Source organism: Sus scrofa, chromosome 2 (assembly GCF_054392235.1).
Source record: "Sus scrofa isolate SSC_HxYL_T2T_F1_AM1 chromosome 2, Sscrofa_HxYL_maternal_Yorkshire_Landrace_v2.0, whole genome shotgun sequence".
In the NCBI taxonomy this organism is placed as follows: domain Eukaryota; kingdom Metazoa; phylum Chordata; class Mammalia; order Artiodactyla; family Suidae; genus Sus; species Sus scrofa.
Window position 1 is genome coordinate 32,948,743 of NC_139384.1, and position 17,364 is coordinate 32,966,106.

The 17,364-nt window shown below is 40.8% G+C and overlaps 1 protein-coding gene across 1 annotated transcript in view; it reads left to right on the plus strand.

Annotated features, from left to right (window-relative positions):
* DCDC1 (doublecortin domain containing 1) overlaps positions 1–17,364 on the plus strand; it is a 489,423-nt gene that overhangs the window by 439,323 nt on the left and 32,736 nt on the right. Inside the window, exons 45-46 of the transcript XR_014837084.1 lie at positions 11,167–11,322; positions 14,456–14,650. The gene's annotated coding sequence lies outside the window, so the exon portion shown is untranslated. The remainder of the gene's footprint in view (positions 1–11,166; positions 11,323–14,455; positions 14,651–17,364) is intronic.

The window sequence follows — 17,364 nt, forward strand, 5'->3', positions numbered from 1 at the left end:
TTTTGTCTTCTTGTCTTTTTAGGGCCACACCTGTGGCATACGGAGGTTCCCAGGCGAGGGGTCTAATTGGAGCTACAGCTGCCGGCCTACACCACAGCCACAGCAACGCCAGATCCGAGCCCCATCTGCAACCTACACCACAGCTCATGGCAACACCGGATCCTTAACCCACTGAACACGGCCAGGGATCAAACCCCAACCTCATGGTTCCTAGTCTGATTCATTTCCGCTGCACCATGATGGGAACTCCCTGGAACATCTTTTGTGTCATAAAATAAGCCTGTGTGCAAAGATGATGAGGGCACGTCAAAAAGATCCAGAAGCTAAGTGAAAAGGGGCTTCTGCTGGTCAAATCAAAGTAATGCTGATGGCCAGTAACTGCCTTCCCTTGGCCGGCTGGTTTCTGTCTGTGGTCAATGAGAGCTGATTTTGGAGTGACAACAGAAGTCAGTGGCTAGGAGTTTCTTCCCTACTCTCTCAAGACGCTCTCCAGCACTGGGGATATCTCCCCCATTGCTATAGCCCCCTCTTGGTCACTGTGGTTCCAATTCTGCTCAATGGCCATGACCTCTGTTTCTGATATCATTATATCTCCCCTTTGCTTCCTATTTTTGGTGTGGCAGCAGCTTACTTTTGCTAATCTCCAAGCGGTCTCATAGGCTCTATTGGGTTCCTCAGATTTTCTATTATGTGTGCAACCCACTTCCTGAATTAAATTCCCTCTGTTTAGATATTTAAGGAGGTTTCTGTTTTCCTAATCAAAGCCTGAGTGATACTCCAGGCAAATACTGGCAAAAAGAAAGATGGTGTCATTATATGAACATTATACGGAATAGACTGTAAGGCAAAAAGCAACAGTGAAATGGAGACCATAACATAATTCTAAATTGTATGCACCTAATAACTTATTGAAATGTATGTAGCAAATATCAACAAAGCTGAAAAGAAAAATGGACATATCGCCATCAGACTAGGAGATATTTAGCACATTTTTCTGAGTAATTGATAGCTCATGCTTTCAAGGAATAAAATATGGAAGATTTGTACGGTAAAATTAAGAAACTTGATCTAGCAGATGTTATGGAACACCACACCAATCACTAGAGAACACACATCATTTTTCCCCCCAAGTAGTCATAGGGCCCAGATTACATTTTAGGGTCTAAAGGAGAGCTTAACAAATTTCTAAGAATATCATACAGACCACATTCCTAACTATAACGCAATATATTAGAAATCAATAACAGATAATTAAAATAAATATACGTTGAGAGGGGCTGCACAGGGGTAAAAGGAGAAATCACAAAGGAAATTTTAAAATACTTGTAACTGAAAAATAATGTAAAAAGTAAAATAGTACTTAGAGGGGAACTTAATGCCTTATAAATGTCTCCGTGAGAAAAGAAGTAAGGTTGAAAATTAAGACCTTTGAATTAGCCTACTGTATAGCACAGGGAACTATATCCCATCTTTTGGGATAGAACGTGATGGAAGATAGTATGAGAAAAAGAATGTACATATATATACATGTACATGTATGACTGGGTCACTATGCTGTACAGCAGAAACTGACACAGCACTATAAATCAACTATGCTCTAATAAAAATAAAATAAAATTTTAAAAAGACCTTTGATGGAGTTCCCATTGTGGCTTAGTGTGTTAAGAACATGAATAGTATCTATGAAGATGTGGGTTTGATCCCTAGTCTTGCTCAGTGGGTTAAAGTATCCAGCATTGCCACAAGCTGCAGCATAGGTTGCAGAAGTGGCTTGGATCTGTTGTTGCTCTGACTGTGGCTGTGGCATAGGCCGGTGGCTACAGTTCCTATTTGACCTTGAGAACCTCCTTATGCCACAGGTGAGGCCCTTAAAAAACAAAATAAAACAAAAAAACCCTTTAAATTAGAATAGGAAAAACCCAACGAAAGTAGAGGGAAAAGTGCTAAAAATATGATCAGATATGAAAAATCAAGGAAAAGATTGACATATCCAATTATATTAAAATTAAGAAATTTGGGAGTTCTCATTGTTGCCAGCAGGTTAGGAACACAAGATAGGGTCTGTGAGGCCTCACTCAACAGGTTAAGGATCTATCAAGCTATGGCTGGGATCTGGTATTGCTATGGCTGTGGTGTAGGCTTGCAGCTGCAACTCCAATTTGGCTCTTGACTTGGGAACTTCCATATGCCGCAGGTACAGCCCAAAGAGGAAAAAAAAATTAAGAAATTCTGGTGATCAAAAACTGCCTTAAAGTGAAAAAACCAACAACACGTTTGTAGCAGGTATTAGCATCAAAAGATCAGTATTCAGAATATAAAGGACTTCCTACCAATCATTAAGACAAAATAAAGAATGGATAAAAGCAATAAATCAAGATTTTACAGATAAGGAGATGTGCATTTGCATACACGTGTGAAAATGCTCCACCTTATTAATAATCAACTAAAGAGGAGTTCCCATTATGGCAAGGTGGAAAAAATCTGACTGTATCCATGAAGATGCAGGTTTCATCCTTGGCCTTGCTCAGTGGGTTAAGGATCCGGTGTTGTCATGAGCTGTGGTACAGGTTGCAGATGCCACTCAGATCTGGCATTGCTGTGGCTGTGAGGTAGGCCAGCAGCTGTAGTTCTGATTTGACCCTTAGCCTGGGAACCTCCATATCCCGTGGGTGTGGCCCTAAAAAATAAAAAGGAAAAAAAATCAACTAAAGATAAATTAAATCCACAATAAATTTCCATTTGGCATCCAGAAGAATGGCAAGCTTTTAACATATGACAATCCCACGTGTTGGTGAGGACGTTGAGTAAGGGGAGTTCACACACTCCTGGAGGCAGTGTACACTGAAACAATTTATTTTGGGGAATAGCTTGGTATTCCTTAAGAAATATGGACATGCATGTACCATAAAACCAGTCAATTCACTTGCTAGGCATTTTCTAAATTAACTGATGTACATATGCTGTACTGTACAAGATTGTCCACTGAAAGACTGTTGTTTTTGAGTAGACTTAACTTTTTTAGAGTAGTTTGAGTTTCACAAAAAAAATTGAGCAGGAAGGAAGTGTATAATTTCCATATGCTCCCTGATCCCATGCAAACACACACACAACCTCCCCCACTGTCAACATCCTGCACCACAGGGGAAATTTGTTTCAATTTATGAACTTTTATTAATTATATCATTATCACCAAAAGTGCAGTTTATAGCAGGTCTCACTTTTGGTGTACATTCTATGGGTTTTGAGAAATGCAGAGTGCAATGTAGCCATCTTTGTGGTATCATATAGAATAGTTTCATTGCCCTTCAAATCCCCTGTGCTTCACCTATTTATCCATCCCTCCCCTGGCAAACACTGATCCTCTTACTGTCTCCATAGTTTTTCCTTTTCCAGAATGTCAATTAATTGGAATCTTATAGAATACCTCTTTTTTTAGATTGATTTCTTCCATTTAGTAATACACATTTAAGGTTCTCCTTGTCTTTTCATGGCACATGTCATTTCCTTTCAGCATTAAATAATATTCCACTGCCCTATATCACTTGCTGAAAAGACTATCTCTTCCATTGTATTGTCTTTGCTACTTTTAAAAATATCGGTTGACCGTATTTTTGTAGTTCTATTTCTGGGCTCTTTATTCTGTTCCATTGATCTATTTGTCAATTCTTTTTACCCATAGCATACTGTCTTGATTACCGTAGATTTTGGATATCAATTTTCTGACTTTGTCTTCTACCTCAACATCAAGTTCGCTATTCTGGATCTTTTGCTTCTTCATATGAACTTTAGAATCAGTATGTTTAGATGCATGAAATAACTTGCTAGAATTTTGATTGGGATTGCATTGAATCTAGATATCAAGTTAGGAGTTCCCCTGTGGCTCAGCGGTAACAAACCTGACTGGTGTCCACGAGGAAGTGGGACTGATCCCTGGCCTCTCTCAGTGTGTTAAGGATTTGACATTGCTGTGAGCTGTGGGGTAGGTCGCAGATGTGGCTTAGATCTGGCATTGCTGTGGCTGTGGCATAGGCTGGCAGCTACAGCTCCAATTTGACTCCTTGCCTGGGAACTTCCATATGCCATGGGTGCGGGCCTTAAAAAAGAAAGAAAGGAAGGAAGGAAGGAAGGAAAAAAGGAAGGAAGAAAGAAAGAAAGAAAAGAAAGAAAGAAAGAAAGAAAGAAAGAAAGAAAGAAAGAAAGAAAGAAAGAAAGAAAGAAAGAAAGAAAGACCAAGTTAGGAAGAACGATTAACGTTTACAATATTGTCTCCTTACCCGTGAACATGAAATATCTCTGTTTTTCTTTTATTTCTTTCATCAGAATTTTGTAGTTTTCTTCTTTAGATTTTTTGTACATATTTAGTTAGGCTTATATTTACATAATTCTTTCTTTCTTTTTGGTTGTTAATGCACATGGTAATGTGTTTTTAAATTTGAATTCCATTTTTTCATCGCTGGCTTAGAAAACTGAATTTTGTATCTTGTATCCTGCAACCTTACTATATTTGTTTATTAGTTCCAGGAGTTTTAGGGCAATTCATTTAGATTTTCTATGTAGATAATCATGTCATCTGCAAACAAAGATAATTTTATTTCTTCATTCCAAGTCTGTATACCTTTTCTGAGCTTAGTGAGAAATCTTCAAGTTTCTCATTATTAAGAAAATGTTAGATGTAGATTTTTTGTAGCTTTTTAAAATCAAGTTGAGGAAGTTGCCTTCTATTTCTAGTTTGCAGACAGTTTTTTTAAGAATGGATACCGGGTTTTGTCAAATGCTTTTTCTTCATCTATTTATATGATCTTGTGATTTTTCTTCTTTAGTCTGTTGATGTCATGAGTTACATTAATTAATTTTCTAATATTGAACCAGTCTTATATAGCTGGGATAAATCCCACCTTGGCTGTGGCGTAAAATTCTTCCACATGTAGTTAGATTTGACTTGTTAATATTTTGTTGAGGATTTTTTTGCATCTATGTCATGGGTTTATCGGTCCATAGTTTTCTTTTCTTTTACTGTCTTTGTCTGGTATTGGTATTGAGCCAAATGCCAGTAATGCTGGCCTCATAGAATAAGTTAGGAAATAGTCCTTCTGTTTCTGTCTTCTATAAGTGATTGTAGATAACTGGTATAATTTCTCCCTTGATTGTTTGGTAGAATTCATCAACAACTCCATCTGGGCATGGTGTTTTCTGTTTTGGAAGGTTATAATAATTGATTCAATTTATTTAATAGATATAGGTTATCAAATTGTCTGTTTCGTCTTCTTTTTCTTTTTCTTTTTCTTTTTAGGTCTGCACATGTAGCATATGGAAGTTCCCAGATTAGGGGTCAAATTAGAGCTGCAGCTGCTGGCATATACCACAGCCACAGCAATGCCAGATCCAAGCTTCATCTGTGACCTACACCAGAGCTTGTGGCCATGCTGGATCTTTAACCCACTGAATAAGACCAGGGATCAAATCCACATCTTCAAGGATACTAGTTGAGTTCTTAACCTGCTGAGCCACAATGGGAACTCCAAAACTGTCTGTTTCTTCTTATGTGAGTTTTAGGATATTGTGTCTTTCAAGGAACTGGTCCATTTCATCTAAGTTACTGAATTTGTAGGCACAGCGCTGTTTTAATTAAAAAAAAAATACATCAACATTATAATAGATAAATTATGGGCTAATCATCTAATGAAATACTCTACAGCAGTAAAAATATATGAACCACAGAGTGGTTCTCAATGTTTTTTTCATTATCAACCCCCTAAGAAGTATTTGTAGACATTTTTTTTCCCTAATGGTTCCTATAACATTTTAATACCATAGACAAACAGTATATTTATATACTGTATGTAATGTTTGCTTTATACATTAAAAGAGTAAGAATTTTCTGTACTCCAAAAACCAATTTTTACCCCATTAAGAATGCAAATTTCCTTCAACAAAATTGATGAATCCTAAAAACATAAATAATTCTCTTTATATTAGGTTCAAAATAAGCAACACTCAACCATATGTTGTTTAAAGATACGTACATATGTGATAAAATAAAAATATATAATTCTTCTTCAGCAATTGCCTCTGCAGGGTAAGCAGGCAGAGGGATGGGTGAGTCATGAACGAAATTTCAAGTTACTGATAACATTCTCTTTCTTGAGCTGTTGGTATGGTACCTAAACTTTTTTTTTTTAATTATTATTATTACTTAAAATGTACATATGTGCTGCATGCATTCTTTTGCATGTATTCTTTTTGTTTGTTTGTTCGTTTAGGGCTGCACCCACAGCATATGGAGGTTCCCAGGCTAGGGGTCGAATTGAAACTGTAGCAGTTGGCCTACACCACAGCCACAGCAACTTGGGGTCCGAGCCGCGTCTGCAACCTACACCACAGCTCATGGCAACACTGGATCCTTAACCCACTGAGTGAGGCCAGGGATCGAACCTGCGTCCTCATGAATGCTAGTCAGATTCATTTCCCCTGAGCCACAGCAGGAACTCCTCTTTTGCATGTATTCTATGTACCAAATAATTGCAACACAACATGGTAAGTGTAACCACAGAAATAAATTTAAGAAAAAGACACAAAATTCAGGGACCGTTCAAAGAGAAAAGGGTATGCAGGAACAAAATTATGAAGGATGCACAGGAGATTACCAGGTAAGAACAGAGAAGGGTGTTTTATGCAGAGGGCTCAGACACAAAATAGCTTGCATTTTGGAGAAACCGTATGACATTCAATATGCTTCTGGACACTGAGTGTGGAGGGAAAAATGAGCTACTGATTCTTGATAAATGCAACAGGATTAAAACAATGAAAAGAGAAACATCATTTCTGTAAGTTTCTTCATGGGAAGTTTGATCTCATGCTTACAGCAGCATAAAGTGGTCTGAACTTTTCTTTTAAATAAAACTACCAGCCCCGCCTTAGAGCTTAGAGTTCTAATCCTTGACTAAACAAACTGAGAGCTCTGCGCTGCCATCTGCATCCACTCAGCCTTCTTCCCATTTGGCCCTGCAAAATTGTTCTTGCTCAAAGTTCAAGATTTTTAATCCCTCTGGGCAAGGCTTCACTAATTAAAGCCCAAACAACCTTAAAAGCAAATGAGCATTTGGGGCCACTGGGCACCATTCCATGGCTCTGGATCCATTGTTTTTGTTTCTTAATACTCAAAAAGACTACTTTGTTTAATTCTGAGCTTCCATAAGTGCCTTTTTCTCACTTTGAGTCTCTTTCCTCCCTTCTGCCTAGAGTTCAGCCCCTCACAATCAGTCTAACAGAATTCCTCCTAAAAGAAGCTCATCTTTTTTGAGGTCACCTGATTTGATTCTCTGTAAATACTCCCTACATATGCCAATCCCTCAGCTCAGCTGCCTCTTGTAGTTGCTTCATGAGTATAATTTCCAGGACAGAAAATGCAGATGCAAAGTGTATGCTAAGTGCAAATGCAATGAACTCCTGATGAAAGAAAAGGGGATTTGGAAAGTAACCCTTGATGTTCAATATTGCAAGGAACTCATCATTCATGGGTGAGCCTTCTTTGCGCACCAGTTTGCACTGTCATACCTGGGAAACAAGACCAGACGCAGCAGGAAAGAAAAAAAAAAGAGTCTGCTTTTATGCTGGCAAAATTGATAATGGGTCATCAGTAAAAAATAAGCTTTCAGCACTTGCTCAGTGGATTACTAGCAAAAAAAAAAAAAAAAAAAAAAAGAGAAGTTAGACAACACATCCTGGATTGCCTGATCTCTTTAAGGGTTAAATACATTGCATTTTGATCATGCTTGTCTCCTTTCCCTCTATGACAAGCCTTAACTTTTTTGCCTTTGATGGATAGCATTTTCATTCAAAGATTTTTTTTTCCACTGTTGTAAGTTAAATCATTTCTTAAAGGTAATTGAAATGCCCCCTGCTTACCAAATCAATATGAAAAAAGTATCCATCATGTGGATCTTTGTCTCCTTAAGAACATAAGCAGTGTGTGTTACACAAATCAACCAAGTTCAAAACAATGTAATAGTTTTGTCTCTCTTTTCTCCCATGATCAGATAAAATCGAAGCCTCCCTAATGAATGCTCTACCATTTTCTCCTTTTAGATCTAGGTATTAGCTGTGTCTTTGAAAGCAGTTCATAGGCGTCTGCTTAACAAAATGAACTCTTCCCTTCCTTGTTCAGAACATCCTTTAAGCAAAGTCTATTCTGGTGCATAGGAGGCTTCTGTGGTGTTAGTACCTTCTTCCCACCCCACACTTAGGGAAGCAGCAATCACTACTTGGGTGTATTACCTGATATCTATATCTATATCTATATCTATATCTATATCTATATCTATATGTGTGTGTACACACACACACACACACACACACACGCACACACATTGGTTTGTTTTACAGCCACGCCTGTGGCATATGGAAGGTCTCAGACCAGAGGTTGAATCAGAGCTGCAGCTGAGGCCTAGGCCACAGCCACAGCAATGCCGGATCTTTTTTTTTTTTTTTTTTTTTGAATTATGATTTGTATTTTTTCCATTATAGCTGGTTTACAATGTTCTGTCAATTTTCTACTGTACAGCAAGGTGAACCAATCACACATACCTGTATACATTCTCTTTTGTCACATTATCATGCTCTATCAGAAGTGACTAGATATAGTTCCTGGTGCTATACAGCAGGATCTCATTGCTAATCCATTCCTTAACCCACTGAGTGAGGCCAGGGATCGAACCTGCATCCTCACAGAGGCAATTTCAGATCCTTAACCTGCTGAGCCAACAACTGGAACTCCTACCTGGATGTATTAATGATCAATCAGCACAGGGCAAGTGGTGAGGACAAGGCTAACATCTGAACTTCTTTAGAATGATGAACTGTAGTCACTTTCCAACCTTTTTGAATCTTGAAAGTAATCAGAGTACCACCCCCAAATCAGCACAAGCTGACTCATCTTGTTTTAACGTTTAAATTAAAATGGTTCAAGCCTCCACCTCAGTGGGAAACCAGTAACCAGAGATTCCTGATCCATCCAATGTCCCTGGAGATTCTCAGACGGATTACATGTCTCTGAGTCACTTTCACTCTTGCTGTCTCCTTTTTTTTTTTTTTTTTTTTTTAATTTTTTAAATTGTTATTTCCCCAATACAATTTTTTTTTCTACTCTACAGTATGGTGACCCAGTTACACATACATGTATACACTCTTTTTTTCTCCCATTATCATGCCCCATCATAAGTGACTAGACATAGTTCCCAGTGCTACATAGCAGGATCTCATTGCTAATCCATTCCAAAAGCAATAGTTTGCATCCATTAACCCCAAACACCCAATCCATCCCACTCCCTCTCCCTCCCCCTTGGCAACCACAAGTCTATTCTCCAAGTCCATGATTTTCTTTTCTGTGGAAAGTTTCGTTGATGCTGTATATTAGATTCCAGATATAAGTGATATCATGTTGTATCTGTCTTTCTCTTTCTGACTTACTTCACTCAGTATGAGAGTCTCTATTTCCATCCATGTTGCTGCAAATGGCATTATTTTGTTCTTTTTTATGGCCGAGTAGTATTCCATTGTGTATATATACCACATCTTCCTAATCCAATCATCTGTTGGTGGACATTTGGGTTGTTTCCATGTCTTGGCTATTGTGAAGAGTGCTGCAGTGAGCATGTGGGTGCTTGTGTCTTTTTTAAGGAAAGTTTTGTCTGGATATATGCCCAAAAGTGGCGCTGCTGGGTCATATGGTAGTTCTGTGTATAGTTTTCTAAGGTACCTCCACTGTGGTTGTACCAGCTTACATGTGGTTGTACCAGCTTACATGTGGTTGTACCAGCTTATGTGTCTCCTTTCTTTGAATCCACATTTTCACAAGTATCTCCTCTCTTGCTGTTTGACTCTTCTTTCAGGATAACATAGAAGTTGAGCACATAAAATATGGTGCCCCTTGTAGCTGGTTAACTTTGGGCAATTCCCTTATCCACTCTGTCTTAGTTTCCCCATCTGTAAAATGGGCTAATAGAACACCTCCTCAAAAGTTGTGGTTGGCATTAAGCAAGCAGAAAGCCCTAGGAAAAGCTCTGTGGGTGTTAGTTATTACTCTCCCTGCTCCTCATCTGCCCACGGGACACAGACCACTTCCTTCTGCTTCCCTGAAGCAGCTTTTGCAAGGACAACCAATCAAGTATCAGCAGTCACAGAGGTGAGTGTGCTTATGGTCTGATTTCCCAGGAATTGCTGTCCTCCCACCTGTCCTGCTGAGGGCAAGCTCACTGTCTCCTTGTTCTTCCCGTCTCTTCGCAGGCTGCTCTTCTTTGCTCCTCTCCTCTCCCTCTCCTTCTCCTTCCTTTATCCTGGCCCCTCAGTCCCTCCACTCAGTCTCCTCTGGACCCTCCAAACCTTTCCACTCATTTGCATAATGGTTCGGCATCATTCTTTGCCTGGATGCATCTTGCAAATCATCTCTCAGAAGCTTCAACATTTAGACCCTGAGACTTTCCATCATTTTCCTAAATAGCCCTTTCAAGAAAGGAAGCATGCCACATCCACAGGAGCAGAAGCGGCTGCAGTAGTTGTGATTTTTTAAAAGCCACTTTTTCTCTCCATCATACTGCTAATAAAAATAATAATGGGTGAAGGTGGCCAAAGGTACAAATTTCCATCTGTAAGATGAATATGTTCTAGGGATGTAATGTACAGCATGGTGACTATAATTAATATTTTTAATTTTAATATTATTATCTTTGAAAATTGCTAAGAGAGTGGCAGATCTTAAAACTATTCATCATAAGAAAAAAAAATTAACTGTGAGGTGATGGATGTTAACTAAACTTACTGTGATAACCATTTTCTAATATATTAAATCATCATGTTGCACAGATAAAATTAATACAATGCTATGTGTCAATTATTTCTCAATAAAACCGGGGAAAAGGGAGGAAATAACCAATACCTATAAATGTGTTTTGTAAACATCACAACTGCTTTGCATCTATTATTATCATGGCCCAAAGAAATATTACCTAAACTTTTTGTGTCTCAGTCTTCTCATCTGAAGAATGAAGAAAATCATAGCTTAGCGTTATTGTGAATATGAAACAATGTAATACAAGTATGGCCATTAAAACAGTGCCTGGAATTGAGCCAGAGCTATATTAATGTGTTATCCTTATTATTTTCATCTGACAGATAGTGAAATGGAAGCTGCATGTTGTTGGATCCCTTGCTTATCATTATGGAGGGAAAGGCCAGGTTTTATCCCAGTCTGCCTGCTTCGAATCTCATCTTCTAGACAAGAGTTTGGTTAAAGGAAATGATGTCTGGCGCTAAAATTTTGCTTAACAGGTAAGTGTCAGTATTTCCCATCATGGCTCAGTGGAAACAAAGCTGACTAGCATCCATGAAGACACAGGTTCGGTCCCTGGCCTTGCTCAGTGGGTTAAGGATCTGGCATTGCTGTGAGCTGTGGTGTAAGTCGCAGATGCGGCTTGAATCCTGCATTGTTGTGGCTGTGGCTTAGGCCTGCAGGTACAGCTCGGATTTGACCCCTAGCCTGGAAACCTCCATATGTCATGGGTACAGCCTTAAAAAGACAAAAGACAAAAAAAAAAACAAAAAAAAAAAACAAAAAAAAAAAAAAAAAGGGAAAGTGTTGGCAGGTCAGTAGATGGCAGTGATTAAGAGAAATTGAAGGTGATGTTTCTGAATAATTATATAATCCTTGAATAATCAAGGATTTCTACAAGAGTGTTCAAAGGAGCTTGCTTAGAAAGTGTCATTGAGCAGCTGTGATAATAAGCCAGACCTATAAGAAGTAACTGAATTAAAAACATACTTCGAGTTTGCCATTTAACAAGTCACTTGAGTGCTTACCCTTTACTGGGAACTACCTGAAGGACTCAAGTTATACATAACTTGAATCAAAGGCTAGACTCAGTATTAGAGATTAAACCCACATGTGCAGTTTCTGAGTTGAGGGATCTAAATGGAGGATTCAACCAATTTAAAAAAAAAATGAATTAGAGAGGAGTTCCCACCGTGGCTCAGTGGTTAGCAAACCCAACTAGCATCCATGAGGATGCAGGTTCGATCCCTGTCCTCGCTCAGTGGGTTAAGGATCTGGTGTTGCTGTGAGCTGTGGTGTAGGTCACTCAGGTGGCTCTGATCCCACGTTGCTGTGGCTGTGTCGTAGGCCAGCAGCTAAGCTCTGTTTCAACCCCTAGCCTGGGAATCTAAGATTTAGATATGATCATTTAGACATTTGGAAATGATACATAAAACTTAGAGGGCTTCTCTTTAAAAATATGAAGTAGTTAGCCCACATTTTAAGGATGGAAACTGCCAGTAAAAGCTAAGTATGCACTGCTTTTCTGGAAAATGGCCTCCCATTCTCCACAGTAAATCCACAGTCCCCACCATGCTTTGCTTTGTTTTTTTTACCAGGCTGGACTCTGCCATTTCATTTATGCTCCACACCCTTACTGTGGCTGACCTAAGTACATATCCTACAATTATGCGAGTGAAATTACATAATTAACAAGTCCTCCCTTTACATGATTCAGTGGAAACTTCGGGAGAGCCTACTGAGTTGTGGTGACACAATAACAAAATGCACAAAATTCCTTCCACACCAGAATCTTTAACAGCTGCTTCAGAATCCCCTTGCTCACACTGTCAAGCGACATGAATTGAGGGACCCTCCACGAGTGCTCAGGTCACTTCCTCTGATAGCTCTAAGGAGGTTCTGAAACTTTTCTAAACAAGTCCACGACACAGGTTTGGACAGAGCTAAGGAGTCTGTGGTCCGACTCATGACAGGCCTGCTTAAGACATTTTCCAGACTGTATTTCCTTGACTCGCTGCCCCGAGATGCTAACCAGCCTCCCCCTTGCCAATTCCCACGGCTTCAATTCATCCTGGATTCAACTGACAGAATAATCTGCCTCAAACATCGATCTTATTACAGCCTCACCTGCTCAAGACCCTACAGAGCCTCCCTATGGCTGCCTGCATCCAATCCACCCCTTGCAGTCCAGCACTCAAGGCCCTCGTCAATTATGCTGTCCCTGGTGGAACACGTCCAGCCTTATCTCACGTTTCTCCTTGACATGTCCCCTCTGCTCCAGATAAACCAGCCTGCGAGTCGTTTGTACTTCTGGCTTCCACTCATGTTTTACCTGCCAGACGCCATCCCTGAATTTCCCCTCAATCTAATCACACTTTTAGTTTTCTGTGTTCCTTCATCATGTTCATATTTAATTAGGATTCTGTTCCTGAAATTAGCTCAATTTTCATACTTTACCCACGAAAGCGTATCCATGCCTCATCTCATTTTTCCGTTTTATTTGCGGAGAAACTCTGTGCTAACATGCACCATTCCCCACTCTCGTGCTCATTTCAGACATGACTAGTCCGCCAGGGCACATTTTCCCTCCGAGCTGTTCACAGCTTCTGTATCTTTCTCCACATTAAGCTCCCATTTATCACCCCATGTTAATTGGAGTTGGAGATGACCTGAAACCTATTTGCTGTCCGTGTTCCAGACTGGAATATCATCACGGTTCTTGATGGTGGAAATGGGAAGCCTCAGTAAGAGCACAGGGGCAAAGAGGAAAGACTCTGAGTGATGAGTAGGTCAGGGTCAATGGAGTCGTGTCCTCAAAATGGGTGGCTCTTCCCCACCAACACACCTCTGAGGCTTCACAGACTCTCCTCGCAGGGATCAAATTGCCACAGCAGGTGTGGTCCCTGGGAAAGAGAAATAGCATTCTTTCTCCACAAATTGGAGAAAATTTCACTGCATCTCATCTGCTCTGAGTTGCATGATCATCCTTGATCCAGCCCACTTTTGGGGTACCTTTGGGGGTGTGTGGAAGGAGTGATATGAAATGACATCATTAGTCAGGTCTGAGTCTCATGCTCCACCCTAAACACTGGCATGATCTTGCAAAGGAAAGTTGAGGGTGACAGAAATCTTGAAGGGTGATGGATATTAATTATCTAAGAAATGTTGTGTTCATGTCCCACATAAGAGACCTCAGTCTGGGTTCTGGGACTAAATGAGTGAACAAAACAGAGTTTCAACTGGAGCTTATTCTCTAGTTGGGAGATATAAATAAATTCATTTATAATAAATAGGGTGGAGGTAATTGATGCATAAAAATATAAAGCAACCTCAGAGACTTCACATTGGCGAGAATGTGAGTGCCTAACTGGACAGTCCAAAGACCTGATATGTAGTCCTGATCTGCCACTAACTTGGACAAGTCACCTACTTGCACCAGGTTCCAGTGTCCTTATTTGGTAAATGAGGGAGTTTCAATTTAGAAGGTTTGAAGATCCCTATTAACCCTAAGATGCTACAAACCTAGAAATAAAATGAATGCTAGGAAAAAAATATAAAGCAAGATAAGCAATATAGTAAGGGCTGCGATGGAAGGGGAGAGAGATGTGTGACCATGGCTACAATTTTACACAGAATGATTGGAGAGGGGACCTCTTTTGAGTGACCCTTGAAATGAGGGAGCAAACTAGACAGAGACACCTGGAGGAAGAGGGTCCCACACAGAGGGAGCAGCAAGAGCCGATGCGCTGAGGTGGGAGGATACCTGATGAGCCTGAGGACCAGCATGGAGGCCCATGTGGCTGGAAAGAAGGAACAAGCGGGAGAGAGGTAAGCAATGAGGTTAATGGTGGGAAGTGGGACAGGGAACTGATACTGGGAGGTCATTAAGGCCGTTGTGAGAATCTTGGCTTTTGCTATGAGTGAGATGGGAAGCCTTTGGAGGGGGTTGCTATAACCTAACCTATAATCTTCTTTTATAGCTTAAAAGAAGTATTTTCATTTCTCGGTGCAGCCAGGGTCGGGGTTGGGGGAAGGGTGAAGTGGGGGAGGGGTGACCAGCTGGATGCATACAACAATTTTTAGGCAGAAAGCTGGGGTTCCTTGTGCCAAGGTGGTATTGATAGGGATGGTAAGAATGAAAGGATGGATCTGGGAAAGCAGAATAGGTGATAGGAGCTGACAGAGTGGATGTGGGGAAGTGGATGGACAGAGAGGATGCAAGATTTGGGGCCTGAGCAAAGGATAGGATGAAGTTTCTATAGAGAAGATTGAGGGAAGAGGAAGGTTTAAGATGGAGTGAATTTGCCTATTTTGGGTGTAGAGAGATATCAAGTCAATTATTGGTACACAGACTTAGGTTAAAGAGCAGAGAATGTGGGCAGAGATTTAAGCTTTAGGGTCTTGGCATCGGGAAGATATTTAAAGCTGTGGGAAGAAAGACAAAAACCATGGAGTTTTTAATCACCAGCTGAGAGAATACACCCCCAGTCTGAGTCCTGAAGCTTCCCCATAGCAGGAACTGGGGCAAAAATCTCCATCATCAGCATCTCTGAGGTCTAACAGCTCCCATTCCCAAGACTACACAACTAGAATCATTTTTGCTTTTTGTTTGACTTTTTGCTGAACTCTTTTCCTATTTGAATAAAACTTTTCTATATCATTTTAGACTGTATGACTGTTTTCCATGCTTAGCCCCCTAAATATTGCCACATCGGGAAGGTCAGCCTAAATTGAACTGCCAAGGCAAATGCTGAGATAGCCAAGAACAGAACTTTGGTTTATCTTGGAAGGTTAGACTTCCAGGCCTTGGCTTTCAAGACCAGACTGACCTGCACACAAGCAGAGAAAGCTAAGGGAACAGGACGGACGATGCCCTAGAGGGTCACTTGGGTCAGGGGCCCCTAGGAATTCAGGTCCACATCCTGGTGACTGGTACCCAGGAGGGCAAAGAAGTTCCTCCATCCCCATTGGCCAGTCTGATTAATCTGGCGCCTAATCAGGCCCCTTTGAAGAGGAGGAGGAGGGATAAAAGAGCAGCACACCTGTTTTCACTTGACTCCAATCCTGAAATAATTCTGTGGCTCCTACAAGATTTGGAACAAATTAAATTTGAAAGGGCAGAGAGGGCAGCTTTGAATAATTGGCTCTGTCAAGAGATGTGAGTTTTCACTCCAGGAAATGGCTTAACGGAGAGACTGCATCCCCCAGCCGTGGTGGCTGTGGTGGCTGCTAGGACATGACCATGACTTGGGCTTTGTGTGGTGGATGCACTTGTCCTATAATCCCTGGCGTCGAGCCTTTGCTGTCTGGATGTCGATGATGTCAGAGAAAGGTTATAGTAGTAATGACATGAAAGGCAGTTGTCAAGAAGGGAAGACAGTCTACATTGTTTAGGGAATCTCTGTTTTAAGTAAAGACACCTTCTGTCATGCAGGGTGTCCATGAGAGACAGAAATCTGCTCAACCCAACACAAGAAGGTTATTATTGAGGAGGATCCTTAGAATTATCTGGTTTATTCTTTCTTTTAACAAATGAAGAGACTGCAAGAGTTACTATTATAGGTAAAACTGGAATATCTGAAGTCAGGGTTCCAGACTGGTCCAACTATATTTATTTTTCAAGTGGTCCCCGGTATCATTGATGAGAAGGGTGGTCAGGGGAGTCCCAGTCCTCCATCTGCCTCCAAACCAACCTGTACCTTATTCAGGATGTTGGGAAGGAGGAGGCAGGAGTAGGACAGGAGGAAATTCTTCCCTCTGGATTAAAGGCAATGATGAGAAAGAGAAGAATTTCTATACCAGGTTCTGGGTGGTCTCTCCCCTCTTCCACGCCCCACCCTTTTACCAACCCTTTTCAGAGCATCCCCAGGTGCCAAGCAGTGGGCTGCTGGGATGGAAATTGACAGGCGAGCCTTTCTCATACTTAAAGGTCTGTCACTTCGATCTTTGTTACAGACACAGCCAGATGTGACGAGCCTGGCAACCTGCCCCCTTGATCTGTTGCCAACAAGGGGTTTGACAAAGAAGTTGAGCCATATGAGGTCACTGCCTTTTATGGTCTCCGTCATTAATACCTCCTTGGCAGCCAGCAGAATTTTCCTGTCTGGGACCTAGGGCAGCTGATTAAGCACTCCTGCTAGCCCAGGGTCTGGTCCTGGCTGATTTTCAGGCCTCCCTTTATCCCCTCCACAGACAGAGAATCTAGAAGACCTGATTGCAAGGCCACTTTGACCTCTGCTTCTGGATCCTTGCAGACTGAAACATTTCCATCAGGCCAAAGCTCAGAGCCCTCTCTAATGAGGATTTGTCAAGACCTGTTTGATAAGGGGTGGTTTCTGTCACAGTGTCAATTTTCCTTCTCACTGACATTCCTGTGGCCTTTGATAATGCAGATCACACACACATAGGTGTGTCTTTCATGCTCCAGAGTCTTATGGGCAGTGGTCCGCTAAGCCATCATTAATACGCACCTCAGTGCAGCTGGTGGGGAAAGTGAGAGAAATAAAGGACCCAAGCTTCCCTTTTATGTGAGCTCAAGAAAC